Below are 20,714 nucleotides of genomic sequence, written 5' to 3'. Positions count from 1 at the left end.
CCACCCACCAAACCTCCCCTCCCCCCCCCCCCCCACTAATATATATTTTTACACAAATTCCAAGAGTCCTAGCCTGCCTTCCCCCCTCTCTGCTTCCACCAAAATTTAGAAGATCCAGCCCCCAACCCAACCCTCCCATCCTCCCCGTACCTTTTAAACTCTAAATTTTCTTCCCAGACCATGGTAGACTGCTACCATTATGCTGGGCTGGCGTCTTCTTCATTGCTAGGTTGGTATTTGATTATACAGCTTGCAGATCCTCTCTTCCATCATGTGCACCTGTCCCCTCAGCATGCAAGAGCATGCCCAAAGATATTCCAGTTCCTGAGTTTGGGTCAGTTTGCTTTGGGCAAAACTGACCACCCAATTTAATTCCTGTAACAACTGCACCACTCAGGCCGTGACCAACTCGCTTTCCTCTGCAAGATTCATGAGAGGCTCCTCCCATCTGCGAACAATCACATTGTATGTCAAAGTTTCTAGAACGTGGACTTCCCACACTGGGAATACCCAGCATGCCCTATCCCACGCATCCACGTGGGGGTCTCTCTTCAGTCTTATATAATAGAATTAGACATAAATTTAAAAAAAAATAGGAAAAACCCAACTCCATGGGTTTCGTGAGGACAAACATCCTGCTGTCCTCAGAGAACACCTGTTACAGGTAAGCAACTCTGCTTTTTCTGCCAGACAAGGAAGGTAGTCCTCACACATGGGTGAATCCCTAGCTACAGGCTATCCCCCAACATAAGAGGACCAAGACCCAGGTGCCAACAGGCACAATAACAATGGTGTTGTTGGTAACAAGAGGGGGAGACAGCCTGAACCCACACAGGCCCTAGGCAGAAGAGAGTTGGGTTCTACATCTCAAACAGATTCCTAAGGACAGATTGGCCAAACTTACTGTCATGTTGGCCAGCCTTATCCAAGCAACAGTGAGATATGGATATGTGGAGAAAACTCCACGTCACAGCCTTGCAGATCTCCTCCATGAGAACTGCTTGCAAGTGGGCCACCATGCTGCCATGGCTTGGAGAGAATGATCCTTGACATGACCCCCAAGATGCAGTCCTACCTGGGCATAACAGAAAGATATGCAATCTGTTAGCCAATTCGATAGAGTCTGTTTGGCAACGGCAATGCCCATGCCCAACCTATTTCTATCAAAAGAAACAAAGTTGAGTGGACTGTCTATAGGCTTCTATCCAATCCAAATAGAAGGCTAAGACTCTTGCAGTCCAAACTCTGTAGGGCTTGTTCACCTTGGTATAAATGGGGCCAGAGAAAGAATTTTGGCATGACAATGGACTGGTTACGATGGAGGTCAGTCACCACCTTAGGCAGGAATTTAGGGTGCATACACAAGACCACCCTGTCATTATAAAACTTAGTGTAAGGTGGATAAGTCACTAAGGCCTGGAGGTTGCTGACCGCCACCAAAAGTATGACCTTCCAGGTCATGTACTTCAGATCACAGGTGCGCAGTGGCTCAAAGGGAACTTTCATCAGCTGAGCTAACATCACATTGAGTTCTCAAGACCCAGCAGGTGGCCTTAGGGGAGACTGACCTTGCATGAAACGTAAATAGGCTGTACAGAAATGGGTGTACCATCTACACCATGGTTATATGCGCCAATTGCAATCAGATGAACTCTACCGGAATTGGTTTTTAAACCAACTTGTGATAGGTATAGAAGGTAATCAAGCAGTTTTTGTGTAGGACAGGGGAAAGGATTTAGGGCCTTCTGCTCACACCACATGGAAAATCTCTTCCATTTCAGTCCATAGGACTTTCTAGAAGCCACCAGGACTTGAGATATCATCTGAAATATTGAGGGGTTGCTAAACTAACCTCTCAACATCCATGCTGTAAGCGACAAAGCCTGGAGGTTGGGATGTCTCAAACTGCCTCGATCTTGCATGATGAAGTCTGGGAAATCCCCAAACTGATCGGCCTCCGGATGGACAACTCTCACAGGAGTGCTGGGAAGGAGCGGGCTGTCATGGTACATATGGGCACCAATGACATAGGAAAATGTGGGAAAGAGGTTCTGGAAGCCAAATTTAGGATTTTAGGTAGAAAGCTGAAATCCATAACACCTCCAGGGTGGCATTCTTTGAAATGCTCCCTGTTCCACGTGCAGGTCCCCAGAGGCAGGCAGAATTCCAGAGTCTCAATGCATGGATAAGACGATGGTGCAGGGAAAAAGGATTCAGTTTTGTAAGGAACTGGGGAACCTTTTGGGGAAGGAGGAGACTTTTCTGAAAGGATGGGCTCCACCTTAACCAGAGTGGAACCAGAAGGAAAATTGGTTCTTACCTGCTAATTTTCATTCCTGTAGTACTACGGATCAGTCCAGGCTGCTGGGATTTGCCTCCCTTCCAGCAGATGGAGACAGAGAAAAGCTTCAAGAGCGCCCTCTCTTAACCTGGTGAGCCACCTGCTGCTCCTTAGTATTTACTCATACCTAAGCAGAACCACTTTGTAAACTAAACCACTCATGAATTAACCTAAGTTTTATCCCCCAAACAAGCAGAGGGTGAAAACACAGAACTTTGAAAGCAGACCAAAAATGAGCCTTAAACGGAAAGGACAAGCCTATACCACTCTTCAGGAAAGATTAGGAAACACAGACCAGTTCGAGCGGACTCTTCTTCTACACCCTTCAACCCCATAGTGGGTGGGTGTCTAGATCCGTGGTACTAAAGGAACGAAAATTAGCAGGTAGGAACCAATTTTCCTTTCCCTGTATGTACCCAGATCAGTCCAGACTGCTGGGATGTACCCAAGCTTCTTCTAAACAGGGTGGGATTACAAGAGTCCTGCTCGAACGACACTGGCCCCAAAATTGCAGGCCTCTGCCTGCTGGACGTCTAAATGGTAGTGTTGAGCAAAAGTGTGCAAAGAGTTCCAGGTAGCTGCCCTGCAGATTTCCTGCGGGGAGACCAGCTGACATTCCACCCAGGAAGCTGCCTGTGCTCGAGTAGAATGAGCTTTCAGTCCTTCTGGAACCGAGCGACCACAACAGATATATGCTGATGCAATGGCTTCATTTAACCAACGAGCAATAGCGGCTTTAGATGCCTTTTGTCTCTTCTTAGCACCATGCCATAAGACAAAAAGATGATCCGATAAACGGAAACAGTTGGTAGCCTCCAAATAGTGCAATAAAGCCCTTCTGACATGGACATTTCAACTCTCTAGAATGAGGATCTTTTAGCTCCACATCCTAAAAAGCCGGATGCTCCACTGACTGATTCAGATGAAAAGCGGAAACCCTTTTGGCAAAAAGGATGGGACCGCTTGAAGTGAAACTCCAGAATCTGAGATGCATAGGAAAGGCTCCCTACAGTATAGGGCCTGAATCTCCAACACCCTCCTGGCTGAACAGATTGCCACCAGAAAAACTACCTTCAATGTGAGGTCCTTCAGGGTAGCCCTCTTAATAGGCTTGAAGGGTGCATCGCACCAGAGAACCAAGTTCAAGTTCCAGGAGGGACATAGCTGCCGAGTCGGCAGTCGCAGATGCTTCACTCTGCGAAGAAAACGTGTAACATCAGGATGAGTTGCGAGAGAAGAGCCCTGAACCTGGCCCCGCAGGCATCCCAAAGCGGATATCTGGGCTTTGAGGAAATTAAAGGACAACCCTTTCTAAAGCCCGTCATGCAGAAAAGAAAGGACCAGGGGAATTGAGACCTTGCGAGGATCCACCCCTCGAGACTCACACCAGGATTCAAAGACCTTCCAAACACGAACATAGGCCAGGGAGGTAGAAGTCTTCTGAGCCCTAAGGAGAGTGGAGATCATCTTGTCCTGATATCCCTTTTTCTGCATTCTACGCCTTTCAAAAGCCAGGCCCGCAAGACAAAAGCAAGCTGCCTGAACAAAAAATATGGGACCTTGTCGAAGAAGATTCGGTAGATGACTCAACCGTAGGGGTCCCTCCACACACAGGTTCATGAGATCCGCGAACCATGAACGGCGTGGCCACACTGGAGCTATGAGCACGACTCGGCCTGGGTGAAGCTTGATCCTCCTGAGTACCTTTCCCACCAGTGGCCACGGAGGGAATACATACAGGAGGACATCGCGAGACCAGGGAACTACCAGAGCACAGACTCCTTCCATGCCGTGATCCGTCCTGCGACTGAAGAAGCGTGGTGCCTTGGCATTTGTGTGGGTCGCCATGAGATCCACCTGAGGCGTGCCCCATTGGCGAGATATCAAGCGCATGGCATTGTCTAACAGCTCCCATTCCCCCAGGTCTAATTGGTGGCAAATGAGGAAGTCCGCCTCTATGTTCGTTGCCCCGGCAAGGTGAGACGCCGCCAACATCTCTAGATGGTGCTCTGACCAGGCCATCAATAGATCCACTTCTAGAGCTATGGAGCGACTTCTTGTTCCTCCTTGCCGGTTGATATAGGCCACTGTTGTTGCATTGTCTGACAGAACTCGAACTGCCTGATAGCGCAGAAGGGGGAGGAAACTCTTCAGAGCCAAGCGAACGGCCCATGTCTCGAGACAATTGATCGACCATGACAATCGAGACCGGGACCACTGGCCCTGTACCGCCTGATCCTGACACACTGCTCCCCAGCCAGAGAGGCTGACATCTGTCGTCACCACCATCCTCCGGGGTATTTCCAGATCCACGCCACACTCCAAGTGCTGCCGCACCAGCCACCATGACAGACTGTACCTGACAATGTCCAAAGTAGCAATGAAAAATAGAACTCCGACAGCGGGTTCCAACGGGACAATAAAGCCACTTGTAGAGGCCTCAGATGCACAAAGGCCCACGGAACTAACTCCAAGGTTGAAGCCATAGACCCAAGGACCTGCAAGTAATCCCAGACTCTGGGCATGGGGGCTCGCAGCAGGGACTGCACTTGACCACGCAATTTGATGATTCTGCCCCAGAAAGGAAAACCTTGCCCATCTGAGTGTCAAAACAGGCTCCCAAAAACTCCAAGACCTGGGAGGGAACAAGATGGCTCTTGGTGAGGTTGACCACCCAACCCAGTGAGTACAGACGGGCTAAGACCATCTCTACAGCTTGCAAGCATAGGGCCGCTGATTTTGCCCGAATGAGCCAGTCGTCCAGATAGGGATGCACCAGCACTCCCACCTTCCTCAGGGACGCCACCACCACCACCATTACCTTGGTGAACATCCGCAGAGCTGTGGCAAGGCCAAATGGTTGGGCACAAAACTAGAAATGATGTCTGAGGATCATAAATCTGAGGAACATCTGGTGGTCCCGTCGAATGCCGATGTGAAGACAGGCTTCTGTCAGGTCTAGGGATGTTTCACACAGCTGTGATGACCAACCGGAGCATCTCCATGCAGAAACGGGGCACCTTGAAGGCTACATCGACCTTCTTTAAATCCAGGATGGGCCAAAAAATTCCCTCTTGTTGCATCGGAGGTGGACCCTTGTGATGAGGTGGGGTTGACGCAACCCGTAGGTGAGGATCTACGGATCCCCATTGTCAGCAGGTGGAATGAGCTGAAGGTAGAAGCCGCTGGAGCTTCACCTATACCAACCCTCGTTCCCCGCGGGTTGAGCCTTTGGGTGCCAGGGCTGGCAGGTCTTAGGTGGGCCTTGAGGTTGGTTACAAGAGAAGTTGGTTCAGCCCAGAGACAGCAGAGGATAGGTGGCATAGTCCTACCCTGGACTGGGTGCTGTACTGGAATTCAGGCGCCAATGGAATGTAGATTAACTGGAGGCACTCGAGCGAAGGTAGGCGAAGCCTAATAAGTCCACGTCCAGGGAGTAGGCTAGGAGAGACATCAATGACAGGCTTGGATCAGGGCCGGTGGAAAAATGGAGGTCGTGGCAAGCAATGCTGAGTTCTGATCACGGAAAAGTCAACAGAGTTAGCCAATCAAGGCGATGGTCTGATCATGGAGAAATCAATAGCGTAGTCAGGCGTAGCAGAGGTCTGGGTCTGGAGATAAACAGTAGCGTGGTCAGGTGTAGCGGAGGTCTGGTCTGGAAACAGGCTGAAGCGTAGTCAAACAAAGCAAGGTCCATATCCGTAGAGTCAGTCCAAAACAGACAGGGCAGGAACGATGAAGACAGAACCGGGAACAACGAAGGTCTGGAACAGGTGTAGAGAGGATTCTCTAGCAGCAACGAGTACTCGAGTAGCGAGGTGACCTGTTGCAAAGGCAACGCTAGGGAGCAGAGTCTGAGCTTAAATACACTGAAAGGTTTGACGTCATCATCCGGGGCCGTGGCTAGGTTCCTGCCGCGGGCCCTTCATAACGATCAGTGATGGGAGGGGCACGGCGTGGGTACTGGCGTCTCTCCGCGGGCCAGGTAGAGATGCCAGACAAGCAATGGAATCTTGACCTGCAACACTGGGGACCATGGTAGAGCCGGAGGCACCAGGGGCGGCCCGAGGTTGGAGCTGGCGGCCCACCGCCACTAGCGAGGAGGAACCAGGACTGGAGTCTGTGTAAGGAGGTGAGAGGGCTGCGCCGCGGTTCTGCTGCGGACTGCACGCGTAACAGTACCCCCTCCCCTTTACGCCCCCCTTTTGGAGGTCGGGGTTTGCCTGGATGGGCACGATGGTAATTCAGGAGGAGAGTTTAGTCCAGGATGTTCTGAGCTGGTTCCCACGAGTTCTCTTCAGGTCCATAACCCTCCCAGGAAAGGAGGTATTACCACCGGCGGCCCCTACAGCGGACGTCTAGGACTTCGTGTACCTTGTACGTCGTATTGGTTTCTGCCACCAATGGAGGTGGCTCAGGGGCTTTCTGGGCAGGCCAAGATAGAATCACAGGTTTTAAGAGCGGTGTATGAAATGTATTATGTATTCCCAGCGTAGGAGGCAGCAGAAGCTGGTATGTAATGGATCCAATGCGTCGGGTAACAGAGAAAGGACCAATATATCTAGGAACGAATCTCTGGGACAGTATTTGAAGTCGGATATACAGAGTACTTAACCAGACTTTCTGGTCAGGAAGGAATTCAGGAGCCGAGCAAAGTCGACTGTCAGCAGTTCTCTTGGCCCAGGAAGTGGCCTGACGCAAGCAGAGATTTCTCTGCTCCCATAACGTCTTAAGGCCATCCACAGTAGCCTGTGCCGCAGGGGACGGCACTGATAGAAATATGGGCAATGGTGGTCGTGGTTGTTTCCCCATAGATAACAGAGAATGGTGAGGTTCCAGTAGCAGTGGCGATGTGAGAGTTGTGAAAAACTGTGCCCAGGATAAGAGGTCAGACCAATTATCTTGTCAGTCATTGATGTAAGCGCACAGGAACACCTTCAAGAAGCGATTAATTCGCTCAGCTTGCCTGTTGGCTTGGGGATGATAGGCAGTCGTTAAGCTGATGTTAATACCTGGCAACAAATTGAGGGCCTTTGTCTGAAACAATGTCCTTGGGCAGGCCATGCAGTCTAAAAATATGGTGGAAGAATAAGCGAGCTAGCTTTGGAGCAGATGGTAGGCCCGGTAGAAGAACGAAATGGGCCATTTTTGAAAATCGGTCTATGTGACCCATATTACGGTGTGACCCTTTGAAGATGGCAAATCCACAATGAAATCCGTAGATGAGTCCACAGTTCTTCGGGTGCTGGAAGTGGTTGTAGAAGACCCCAAGGTCGACCGACCAGGGTTTTTTGCTGTGCACAGATGTTACAGGATTCGACGTACGCTTTCATGTCGGAGACCATGGTGGGCCACCAGAAGAACCACTGGAGTAGTGTCAGGGTTCGTGCTCGTCCTGGGTGACCAGTGAATCTGGAATCATGTGCCCAACGGAGAACTCTCTCGGAGTCATCTTGGCACAACCATCTTTCCAGCAGGAACTGGATGAGTGGCAGATAAACAAATACAGGCCGGGTCTATTATATGAGCAGGTTCTTCCGGAGTGTCTTCAGGCTCGAAGGATCGTGATAGGGCATATGCCTGAAGGTTTTTATCTACTGGGCGATAATGAAGTTCAAAATCGAATCTGGAGGAAAAACAAGACCCATCGAGCTTGACTGGCGATGAGGCGATGTGCTTGACTCAAATGTTCGAGATTCTTATGATCGGTGAACACAGTGAATTTGTGCTGTGCGCCCTCTAGCCACGGGCGCCATTCTTCGAGAGCCAGTTTTATGGCGAGCAGCTCACGATCCCCTATGCTGTAATTTTGCTCTACAGTTGAAAATTTATGGGAATAGAAAGAGCAGGGAACTATGGTACCAGATGTGGTGCGTTGACTCAGAACTGCTTAAGCTCCAATGGCGGAGGCGTCGACTTCCACTAGGAAAGGACGATTTGGGTCAGGATGGTACAGGACAGGACCCTTTCTGGAAGGCTTCCTTCAAACGATGGAAGGCTGCGACGACCTCAGAAGGCCAATTCCACGTGTCTTGCCCTTTGCGAGTCAAGGCAGTCAACAGAACAGCCAGGGTAGAATAATGTAGGATGAAATGACGATGGTAGTTGAGGAATCCCAAAAAGCGCTGGAGCGCCTTGAGCCCACCAGCTGTGGCCAATCCCGGATTCCCTTCAGTTTAGCTGGATCCATGGAGAACCCTTGCTGGAAAATGATAACACCAAGGAAAGGCAGACTGGATTTCTCGAACAAGCATTTGTCCAATTTCGAAAACAGATGGTTCTCACAAAGGTGCTGAAGGACGGTTCGGATGTCAGCGTGATGGGTATCAAGGTCTTTGGAAAAGACGAGGATATCGTCCAGGCAAGCCACAACATTGGTATACAGTAGATCTCTGAAGATTTCGTTCATCATTCGTTAGAATACTGCGGGCGCATTACAGAGGCCAAAGGGCATCACCAGGTATTCGTAGTGCCCGTCCCGGGTGTTAAAGGCAGTTTTCCAAATGTTGTCGGGACGGATTCTTACCAGGTTATATGCTCCGCATAGATCCAGCTTTGTAAATATGGAGGCGATCAAATAATTCGGTAATTAATGGCAAGGGATATTTATCCTTATGGGTGATAGCGTTTAGGCCGTGGTAATCAATACACAGCCTAAGTGACCCATCTTTTTTGGTCACAAAAACGAATCCCACCCCAGTGGGAGAAGTAGACGGGCTGATGAATCCCTTTGCGAGATTTTCTTGGATATATTCCGTCATAGCCTTCGTCTCGGGAAGAGACAAAGGGTAGGTGCATCCTCGAGGAGGGAAGTTTCCTGGAAGGAGATCGATTGGACAGTCAAACCTTCAAAGAGGCGGAAGATCATCGGCTTTTTGCTTGGAGAACATGTCCTCATAGGCTGCATAGGGAGCAGGTATGCCAGAGGAACCACGGGTGGCAGTATGACTTTCTGGAGACAGGAATGGTGGCAGGTGCGACCCCACTCCACCAGTTGCAACAAACCCCAGCTGAATTGGGGGGGGTGCTTCTGTAGTCAAGGGAGTCCAAGCACTACGGGATGGATGGATTACTCCAACACTAGCAATTCAAGTTCCTCGGTATGTAAGGCGCCAGTACGTAACTGGACAGGTTCTGTAGTCAAGGAAATTCGGCCGGGTAACGGCTCTCTGTAGAAAGATGCAATACATAGAGAAGTTTCAAGCAAGCGGGTCTTTATGCCCAAAAGTTGAACAAGGTCCTTGAGAATGAAATTACCTCCTGCTCCGGAATCTACAAGAGCAAGAACCGGAAAGGACCGGGAAACCCAGATCAGGGTAATTGGTACAGATAACTGAGGGGCTGGAGAAGTTGTGCCCAAGTTCAGGACCCCTACTGAACTCTGGCCAGGGAGTTTCCTGGATGGATAGGACAAGTCTGTAGATGGTGGCCAGGAGCTCCACAATATAGACACAGACCAGTTTGTCTCCGCCGGAGGCGCTCTTCCGATGTCAGCCGCCCACGACCCAACTACATGGGCTCTTCCATCTTGACCACCTTAGCATCACTGCTGAGAGAAGGGTTGGTAATACGTGGAGAATGGGAGCGAACACTCTGCCGGTGATGCTCTTCGAGACTATGGTCAATTTGGCCTGCCAGTCTATAAGGTCTTCAAGAAAGAAAGGGAGTTCCCGTGCAGCCAACTCATCTTTCTGCTGCGAGGAGAGTCCATCCAAATAGACAGCTCAGAGGCAGTCTTCCTACCAAGCGGGCTCAGTAGCCAAAGTCCGAAACTCGATGTTATAGTCAAAGAGACTTCTTTGACCTTGACGGAGATGTAGTAAGCTGGTGCTTGCCATGGCATGTCGCCCAGGATCATCGAAGGTCCGTCGAAACACAGCCCCAAACTGAGTCAGTTCTTTCAACAAGTAATCCGAGCATTCCCACAGGAGGGAAGCCCAAGCCAGCGCCTTCCCCTCAAGGTGGGGTAGGATGAAGGTGACCTTCGTCAATTTGTCCTGGAAGACGGAGGGCTGCAGAGCGAATTGCATATAACATTGGTTAATAAACCCTCTGCAGAGTCTACAGTCACCCTTGAAGAGTGGGGGTGCTGGAAGTGCCAACAAGGCTTGAGGCGTCAATGGAGATGGCTGTAGATGAGGAGGAGCCGGAAGAGGAACTGGGTTATTAGTGAGGGCATCAAGCCGAGCATGTAGACGATCCATGGAGGAGACCAATGCCTCAAGGAACTGCTACTGTTCTTATAGTTTGGCGCCAGGCCTGGGATGGCCACGCAGCTCCACCGAGTCCATGGTCTTTGTAACCTGTTGCATCAGAGGTGGACCCTTGGGCCGAGGTGGGGTTGACACAACCCGTAGGTGAGGACCTATGGGTCCTCTCCGTCGGCAGGTGGAGCGGGCTGAAGGTAGAGGCCGCTGGCGCTTCACCTATACCAACGCTCGTTCCCCATAGGTTAAGCCTTTGGGGGCCGGGGCCAGCAGGCCTTAGGTGGGTCTAGAGGTTGGTTACAAGAGAAGTTGGTTCAGCCCAGAGACAGCAGACAATAGGTGGCGTAGTCCTACTCTGGACTGGGTGAGGTACTGGAACTCTGGCACCAATGCAATGGAGATTAACTGGAGGCACTCGAGCAAAGGTAGGCCGAAGCCTAATAAGTCCATGTCCAGGGAGTAGGCTAGTAGAGGCGTCAATGACAGGCTTGGATCAGGGCCGGCGGCAAAATGGAGGTCGTGGCAAGCAATGCTGAGTTCTGATCACGGAGAAGTCAATAGAGTTAACCAATCAAGGGGATGGCCTGTTCACAGAAATCAATAGCGTAGTTAATCAAGGCAATAGTCTGATCACGGAGAAATCAATAGCGTGGTCAGGCATAGCGGAAGTCTGGTCTGGAGATAGGCTGAAGCGTGGTCAAACAAAGCAAGGTTGATATCCGTAGAATCAGTCCAAAACAGTCAGGGCAGGAACGAGGAAGGCAGGAACTGGGAACAACGAAGGTCTGGAACAGGCATAGAGAGGATTCTCTAGCAGCAACGAGTACTCGAGTAGCGAGGAGACCTGTTGCAAAGGCAATGCTAGGGAGCAGAGCCTGATCTTAAATACACTGAAAGGTTTGACATCATCCGGGGCCACGGCCAGGTTCCTGCTGCAGGCCCTTCATAAGGATCAGTGATGTGCGCGTGCCTAGGGAGGGGCCACGCGGAGAGGCCCAACGAGCAATGGCATCTTGACCTGCAACACTGGGGATCATGGCAGAGCCGGAGGCACCGGGGGTGCCCGAGGTCGGAGTCGATGGCCCACCACCGCTACTGAGGAGGAACCAGGAACTGGAGTCTGTAAGAAGGTGAGAGGGCCACGCCACAGGTCTGCCGCGGACAGCACGCGTAACACCTCTTTCATGGGGACGACAAAATAAATGGAAAAACGACTCTTCCCCCATTCCGCTGGAGGAACCAGTAAAATAGCCCCTAGGCTCTGGAGGCACTCCAGGGTCTGGCAAACGGAACACTCTTGCTGGGGAACCGCAAGGGGACACCAGAAAAAGGCTTCAGATCAGGCGAGCAAATTCTAACGCGTAACCGTGTTCTATCACACTGAGAACCCACCGGTCCGACATGATACGGGGCCCAATCCTGGAGAAAGAGGCACAGCCGTCCCCCTATCATGGGATTCTCGGAGTGGGTCGGCCGCAACTCATTGAGAGGACTTGCTCTCCGTGGTACCCTGTCCTGCACCATCCTGGGAACGCAACGGTAAACTGGGAACCATGACAAACCTCGCCAAGGCTTGCCTGCATTCTGGTTCCTGCTCTGACGAAAGCACCTCTGCCTCCGAAACTAGGAGCAGGTGGAGGAAAAGGTTTTGCCTGTCTTCTGGCAGCTTGTGGACCTTGTCATCGCCCAAATTCTTAATCAGCTGCTCCAGATCTTATCCAAATAGGAGCTTGCCCTTAAAGGGACGAGCCCCTAATTGAGCCGTAGAAGAAATGTCCATCGACCAATTCTGCAGCCATAGGAGCCTCCAGGCTGACACAGCAGAGACCATAGTTCACGAGGATGTGTGGAGGAGGTCATAAAGGGCTTCTGACCCATATGAGACTGCAGCTTCCAAACGTTCAGCTTGCTTCGCCTCCACAAGATCTTTGGCACTCTGCAACTGTTGTACCCAGCGCAGGCTCGCCCGGAGCATGTAGCTGCTGCAGACTGCAGTATGCATGCCCAGGGCAGAAACCTCAAATATCCTCTTGAGGTAACCTTCCAATTTAAGATCCTGCAAATCCTTCAAAGACACTGCTCCCGCTACTGGAATAGTCGTCCTCTTAGTAACCGCGGAGACTGATGCGCTTTAGTACTCCGCAGCAGCTCCAACACATCCTCAGGCAAGGGATATAACTTGTTCATAGCCCAGCTAACCTTGAGGCCTGTTTCTGGGGAATTCCACTCCCGAAGAATCATCTGCCTTAACATGTCATGCAGAGGAAAGGTTCAAGCAGGACCGCGCAAGCCTGCCAAGATAGGATCCACCGTGACCGGACTTGGATCCGCCGGAGGATCCACAATGCCCAGTTCAGCCAAGATGTGGGGAATCAAGAGCGCCAGATCGCCTTTCTGAAATAAGCGGACCACCTTCGGGTCGTCACCCTCCATCAGAGGGACCTGGTCCAACGTGGTCATCCAAAGGAGGGGGGGGGGGGGCCTACCCCCTAGTCCGAATCATCAGAAGCAGATTCCCAGGGAGAGAGCCGCAGCCCCGGGGCCTGCACACGACGAATCTGCATCGCCACCAGCATCTCCTCCCTTCTAAAAACCTTGCACAGTGGGCAGCTAGGCTCATGTAGCGGAGAGGGTCCCCTCTTGTCACCAGCACTAGCCAGGAAAGCTTGATGCATTAACAAAATCAACTATGGGGAAAACATTGGGGGCCCTGCAGAAGTACCCAATAAAAGGGTCAGGTTCTGCGTCCAGGGAGCCCCCAGTGGCTCCCCAGGCCTGGACTCAGCTGGGGAGAGGGCTGGAGCAAGATCCCGCCCCCCAACGCTCTGTTCTTCGCGGTGCGAAAAGCACCCAAAATGACTGCCGTTCACGCGCTGATCGGGAACGGGTCCCCCAAAGCCTCTAAGGCAGCGAGCAGCCTCCCGGCGCTGCTGAGAATCTGCTGCCGCGGTCCCGCTGGAGCTCTCTTCCCCCCTTGGGAGGCACAGACCACAAACCCCCATGGAGCCGTGGCTAGGGAGCCGCTCGCCGCAGCAGGAACAGCCCATTCGCAGCATGCCTGAGGGGAAGAGGAAACGCTGCGAGGTAGCTGCCGGCTGGCCCAGGAGAAGAGAGTAGGCTAAAAATAACCCTAAGCTTCCTGCTTTGGGGAATCCCCTGCCCTACCTGCTGCCAAGGGGAAGCCGAAGAAAAAACAAAATTCCCACTCAGTTTTTTTTTTTGGTTTTTTTTAAACACAAACTTTAACAAAACCAATAATCAAAACCAGAAAATACTTCCCTGAAGAATCTGGCAAGGCAGCGGTAGAGAAGAGAAGAAGAGAGGTGAGGGAGCTGGACTACCAGCTATTACCCCGCCGGTCGACTTAGGGACAAAGATCGGTGTTCCCAACTGCTGCTCATGCAAGACACCTACAACCAGGGGGGAGATGGTCCCACCAGGACCTCACAAACCCCATGGGAGACTCCAAGATAGGATCAGATCTCTTTTTTTTTTTTTTTTTGCTTGGATCAGAACCGCAGGTTTTGCACCACCTCCATCTGCTGGAGACAGAAAAATACTGAAGAGTAGCAGGTGGCTCACCAGGTTAAGAGAGGGCACTCTCAAAGTTTTTCTCTGTCTCCATCTGCTGGAAGAGAGGCAAAACCCAGCAGTCTGGACTGATCTGGGTACATACAGGGAACTGCTGGCATTAATTTTTAAAAAGGAGATAGAGCAACTTTTAAACTAGAACAAGGGGGAAAGCCAACAGTCACTCAGCAGTGCATGTTTTGGAGGAATGTATCTTTGAAGGATACTAATGAAACAGGAGTTAGGGCATCCCAACAGAGAGGTTCCAATAAAAGCAAACATAGTCCATGTGCTTATAAGTAAAGAATCACTTGAGCTAAAGAATTCCAAATTATCCCTATCAACTGAAAAGCAGGTTGCTAATACAAACAAAATGCACTTTGAAATGTCTGTATGCCAATGTCAGAAGTCTAAGACGTAAGATGGGAGAGTTAGAGTGTATAGCAGTAAATGATGAGACAGACAAAATTGGTATCTCAGAGACATGGTGGAAGGAGGATAACCAATGGGACAGTGTTAAATCAGGGTACAAATTATATCGCAATGATCGGGAGGATCAGCTTGGTGGGGGTGTGGCACTTTATGTCCAGGAGGGTATAGAGTCCAACAGGATAAAGATCATACAAGAGACTAAATGCTCAGTAGAATTTATATGGGTAGAAATCCCATGTGTGTTGGGTAAGAGTATAGTGATAGGAGTTTACTACCGTTGACCTGGCCAAAAAAGGTCAGACAGATGTTGAAATGCTAAGAGAAAGCAGGGAAGCTAACCAATTTGGCAGTGCAGTAATAATGGAAGATTTCAATTACCCCAATATTGACTGAGTAAATGTATCACCAGGATATGCTAGAGACAAAGTTCCTGGATGGAATAAATGACTGCTTCATGAAGTAATTGGTTTTGGAACCAAAAACGAGAGAAGGAGCTATTTTAGATTTATTTAATTTATTTTATTTAAGATTTTTATATACAGACAATCATTGGGAACATCTTATCAGTTTACATAAAAAATAATGCAGCAACAGACTTTACAACGAACACAGAACTCAGGGTATTAACTCTAAAGGGAATTCCAAACAAAATGAGGAGCTATGTATAGAAAGCATAATTATAGTAACATTATATAATAATTGAAGAAACATAATTACATAGGCAAGAAAAGACCTGGAAAGCAGGATTTGGTGAGAGAGGTAACAGTGGTGGGGCCACTTGGCAATACTGATCATAACATGATCAAATTTGAACTAATGACTGGAAGGGGGACAATATATAAATCTACAGCTCTAACACTACATTTTCAAAAGGGAAACTGATAAAATGAGAAAAATAGTTAGAAAAAAAAACAAAGGTGCAGCTGCAAAGGTTAAAAGTGTACAAAAGGGGGTGGACATTGTATTTTTAAACAGTCTTAGAAGTACAGTCCATATGTATGCCAAGAATTAAGAAAAATGGAAGAAAGGCAAACAATTACTGGCATGGTTAAAAAGTGAGGTAAAAGAAGCTATTTTATCCAAAAAAAACATCCTTCAAAAACTTGAAGAAAATAGGGAAAACATAAGCATTGTCAAGTTAAGTGTAATACATTGATAAGGCAGGCTAAGAGAGAATTTGAAATGAAGATGACCGCAGAGGCAAAAACTCATAAAAACTTTAAAAAATATATCCGAAGCAAGAAACCTGCGAGGGAGTCGGTTGGACCATTAGATGACAGTTGTTGCAGACAGACTAAATGAATTCTTTGCTTCTGTGTTTACTAATGAGGATGCCAGGGAGATACCGGTTCCGGAGATGGTTTTCAAGGGTGATGAGCCAGATGAATTGAACCAAATCAACGTGAACTTGGCTAAACTAAAGAGGAGCAAATCACCTGGACCAGATGGTATGCATCCCAGGGTTCTGAAGGAAAGCAGAGTTGCTTACCTGTAACAGGTGTTCTCACACTACAGCAGAATGTTAGTCCTCACATATGGATGACATCATCAGGATGGAGCCCAATCATGGAACACTTTTGTCAAAGTTTCTAGACTTTGACTGGCACCACTGAGAATGGCCAGTATGGTACCAACCCTGCATCCAGCAGGGGTCCTACTTCAGTCTCGTGTATAGTAAAAAGTACATGCGAAAAATAAAATAAAATCGCAAGCGTACCCAACTCCGCGGGGTACATCCTGTTGTCCTGTGAGAACACCTGTTACAGGTAAGCATCTCTGCTTTCTCACAGGACAAGCAGGATGGTAGTCCTCACATATAGGTGAATAGCGAGCTGAGGATGCCTGAGCAATGTACCAAAAGCACCCAAAGATGTGCAACAGGCACAACAGAGGTGACTTTGGAAGAGGGCAGCCTGAAATTCCCAGCGGGCCGTTGGAAGGAAGTTGGGTATTAAGCTGAGAATAAATTGCGTAGAATAGACTGGCAAAGATAGACTCTTGGGTGCCAGCCTTGTCCAGGCAATAATGAACTGCAAAGGTATGGAGAGAACTCCATGTAGCAGCCCTGCAGATGTCAGCAAGAGGTACAGACTAAAGATGTGCAACCGTCTCCATTGCCCTAATGGAGTGCGCTTTAACGCATCCCTGGAGCAAAAGGCCTGCTTGCTGGTAGCAGAAGGAAATACAGTCCAGCAGCCAGGAGGACAGGGTCTGCTTTCCCACCGGGATTCCCAGTTTAATATCAAAGGAGACAAATAGCTGGGTGGACTTCCTATGGCCTGCAATGCGTTCCAAATAAAAGGCTAGCGCACGCGTGCAGTCCAAGGAATGCAGAGCCCACTCATCTGGATGTGAGTGGGGTTTAGGAAAGAAAGTAGGCAAAACTATGGATTGATTTAAATGGAACTCAGAGACTACTTTCAGTAGAAATTTAGGACAAGTGCGAAGGACCACCCGATTTGGAAGAAATTTTGTATAAGGAGGGTAAGTAACCAGCGCCTGTAGCTCACTGATCCTGTAAGCAGACGTCAAAGCAAGAAGAAAGAGCACCTTCCAAGTAAGATGCCGTAACGCGCAGGAATGCAGAGGCTCAAACGGAAGTTTCATGAGCCGCGCTAACACCATATTTAGGTCCCAAGCAGGGGCCAGGGGATGGAGAGGGGGCTTGAGGTGAAGCAAGCCCTTCATAAAGCGCACTACTAAGGGTTGCGTCGAAATAGAGACATCACTTATACCCTTATGGAAGGCGGCCACCGCACTTACATGTACTCTAATGGAGGAAGTTTGGAGACCTGACTCCAAAAGGTGCCAGAGGTAGTCTAGAAATGTGGTTGTGGGGCAGGTAAAGGGATCTAAGTTCTTTGATGTGCACCACAACGAACACCGTTTCCATTTAGAACGATAAGATCTTCTAGTGGAAGGCTTTCGTGAATCTACTAAGACCTGGGATACAGAGTCTGAGAGGCCGCAAAATTAGTCTTTCAACATCCAAGCAGTCAGTGCCAGAGCCTGGAGGTTCGGATGTCGCAGGTGGCCAGGGTTCTGACAGATCAGTGACTGATCTGCGCCCAGGCGAATTTGCAGGCGGACGGCGAGGTCGCGGAGGATGGGAAACCACACCTGTCACGGCCAGTATGGGGTATGAGAATCATGAGACCTTTGTCTCGACGTAGCTTCACGAGAGTCTTGCTTATGAATGGAAGTGGGGGATAGGCATCCCTCGGTGGAGTCCTGGGACTGCGACGTAGGGAGCAGAAGTTGTCCACTTTGTGATTGTGGATCGACACAAAGAGACCTATCGTTGGATACCCCCACTTCTGGAATATGCGTTTCGCCACCGCAGGGTTCAGGGATCACTCGTGGGGTTGAAATTTGTGACTGAGTTTGTCCTCTAGTACATTGTCCACACCCGCCAAGTAAGTTGCTCTCAGTAGCATGGAATGACAGAGCTAGAGCCCAGATTTGCGCTACCTCCTGACACAGTAGGTAGGAGCCGGTTCCACCCTGCTTGTTGATATACCACATTGCTACTTGATTGACATTTGGATTATGATTGCCTTGTTGGATAAGCAATCTTTGAAAGTTAGAAGGGCATATCTGATCGCCCTGAGCTCCAGAAAATGTATCTGATGTCATGCTTCTGATGCAGACCAGGTTCTCTGAATCTGTAGGTTGTGGACATGTGCTCCCCAACCCAGGGTGAAAGCATCTGTAGTCAGAATAATTTGAGGTTCTTGAGCTTGGAAGGGTAATCCCAAGAGCAGGTTGGATTCCTGGACCCACCAAGCTAGTGAGAGACGAAGCTGCCTGGTGATATGGACAATGTTGGACATTGGCTGGAGTGCCTGAGACCACTGGAATTTTAAAGTCCATTGTGTTACTTGCATGGCGAGTCGAGCCATCAGTATAACATGGACCGAGGATGCCATGTGGCCCAGCAAGACGAGAACACGATGAGCAGTCGTGGTTCGGTGAGACTGTATAACGTGTGCAAGCACTGCAAGTGTATGAGCTTGGTCCCTGGGAAGAAAAGCCTTTGCTTGGATAGTGTCGAGATCCGCTCCAATGAAGGAGAGGGATTGGGACGGAGTCAGACTGGATTTTTGATAATTCACTAGAAATCCCAAGGACAGTAGTAGTCACAAGGTTAGATGGAGGGATTGAAGAACCGCCTCCGTAGACTGAGCCCTCAGTAACCAGTCATCTAGATAAGGATAGACATGAGTGCCCAGTCACCTTAAGTTATTTTGAATGCACAGGTATTTCATGAAGACACGAGGGGCCGATGCCGGTTCGAACGGAAGCACTCGGTACTGTAAGTGCTCATTTCAGACGAGGAACCGGAGGTATTTTCTGTGGGACAGGGTAATTGCTATGTGCATATATGCGTCTTTTAGATCTAGAGAGCAAAGCCAGTCTCCATGTTGAATCGGAGGGAGTAGAGAGCCCAAGGTTACCATCCTGAACTTTTCCTTTCATAAATACTCGTTCAAGGCCCGAAGATCTAATATTGGATGAATGCCTCCGGACGTTTTTGGTATCAAGAAGTACTAGGAGTAGAAGCCTTTTCCCCTTTGCGGAGAAGGAACTTGTTCTATGGCATTGGCTTGAAGAAGGGATCTTATTTCCTCCTCTAGAAGTGGAGAGCGGTTGGCAGAACTCCACGACGGATGAGGCGGGGAATCCGACGGAATGGACAGAAAGTTGAGATAGTAACCTTGAGCTATTACAGACAGGACCCACTAGTCCCTGGTGACCATGTGCCAGATGTTGATGAAGTGGCAGAGACGGCCGCCCACTGGTAATTGCGGCAGTGGCGGAGGTGGACATTTGTTCTCTATTGGGCAGTCAAAAACTAGAGGAAGGACCAGGCTAGCTGTGGAGGAGGCTGCATCTTCTGAGGCCTAGGCTGGCGAGATTGAGACTTCTGATATGGTATAGATGGGTGGATAGTACCTGCGTGCCTTAAAGGTGCTTTGCCTAGCCTCCTTACAGAATGGGCATTTAGAAGAAGTGGAGAACTCCATGTGCCCAGCTGAGAGTTGCCGTAGCATCTCGCTATGGTTTTTAAGTTGAGCAACAGTCTCCTGAATTTTCTCACCAAAGAGGTCAGCTAACCTTTCTTGAATCTCTGAACGCAGATCCGAAGACTTGAGCCAGGCCCATCTCCAAGCACTTATCCCAGCTGCTAACACTCTGGTGGCTGTGTCAAAGATGTCATAGGCGGAGCGCGCCTCATGTTTACCAGCATCTAGACCTTTCTTCAGAATGGCATTGAGGTGGTCTTGGAACTGGTGAAGAAGAATATCCGAAAAATCCTGGAGCTATTTGAACAGGTTCCTATTGTATTGCGAGATATAAAGCTGGTAAGCTGCAATGCGGGAGATTAACATGGAAGACCCTACGCCCAAAAGCATTGAGGAATTTCTGTTCTTTTCCTGGCGGTATGGACGAGTGAGGAGTTGGCCGTGTGGCTTTTTTCTGGGCGGACTCAACCACCACTGAATGGTGGGAAAGTTGAGCCTTCTGGAATCCAGGTGCTGCTTGGACCAGATATGTAGCATCAGTCTTACGGTTTACTGCAGGGACTGTTCCTGGATGTTCTCAATTGCGTTGAAGGAGGTCAAGGAGGACCTCATGGACAGATATGGACATTACCTCCTTCAGTGTATCAACAAACTGAAGGACTTCTAAAATTTTATGTCTGGAGTCTTCTTCAGTCTGGAGAGTGAATGGAATAGACTCAGACATCTCTTTGATGAAACTTATAAAAGAGAGGTCCTCTGGCGGAGACTTTCTTCTCTCATCAGGAGGAGAAGGCTCTGATGGAATATCCCCAGTGTCTTGGGAATCTGAAGAGTCAGACAAAAGGATGATAGTGCTGATCCCCAGCACCCAACGGTTCTCCAGAGGGCAAAAATGGACCTCCCCCGGCTGGAGGAGATTGGGGCACTGAAGGGCCCGGTGGCTGTATCGGTAGTACCGGTGTTGGCATTGGTAGAGGTTGATGGGGCATCGGTGGCAAAAGCGGTGCTGAAGGACTCGACGACATCGGTGGCCTCTTCGGTGATAACACTCCAGAAGGACCTGGCATCGGGTCTGGCATCGGCGATTCACCCTCATCTGAAGAGAGGGGAATGGGCATCGAAGGACTCTAAGGTAAC

At 49.6% G+C, this 20,714-nt stretch overlaps 1 protein-coding gene across 4 annotated transcripts in view; it reads right to left on the bottom strand.

Annotated features, from left to right (window-relative positions):
* The window catches only part of CNTRL (centriolin), a 402,596-nt gene that overhangs the window by 310,322 nt on the left and 71,560 nt on the right, over window positions 1-20,714 (bottom strand). The gene's annotated exons all lie outside the window — the stretch shown is intronic.

This window comes from Rhinatrema bivittatum, chromosome 8 (assembly GCF_901001135.1).
Source record: "Rhinatrema bivittatum chromosome 8, aRhiBiv1.1, whole genome shotgun sequence".
NCBI classification, from domain to species: domain Eukaryota; kingdom Metazoa; phylum Chordata; class Amphibia; order Gymnophiona; family Rhinatrematidae; genus Rhinatrema; species Rhinatrema bivittatum.
The sequence above is the reverse complement of the archived record's forward strand: the minus strand, read 5'-3'. Positions and strand labels throughout refer to the sequence as shown.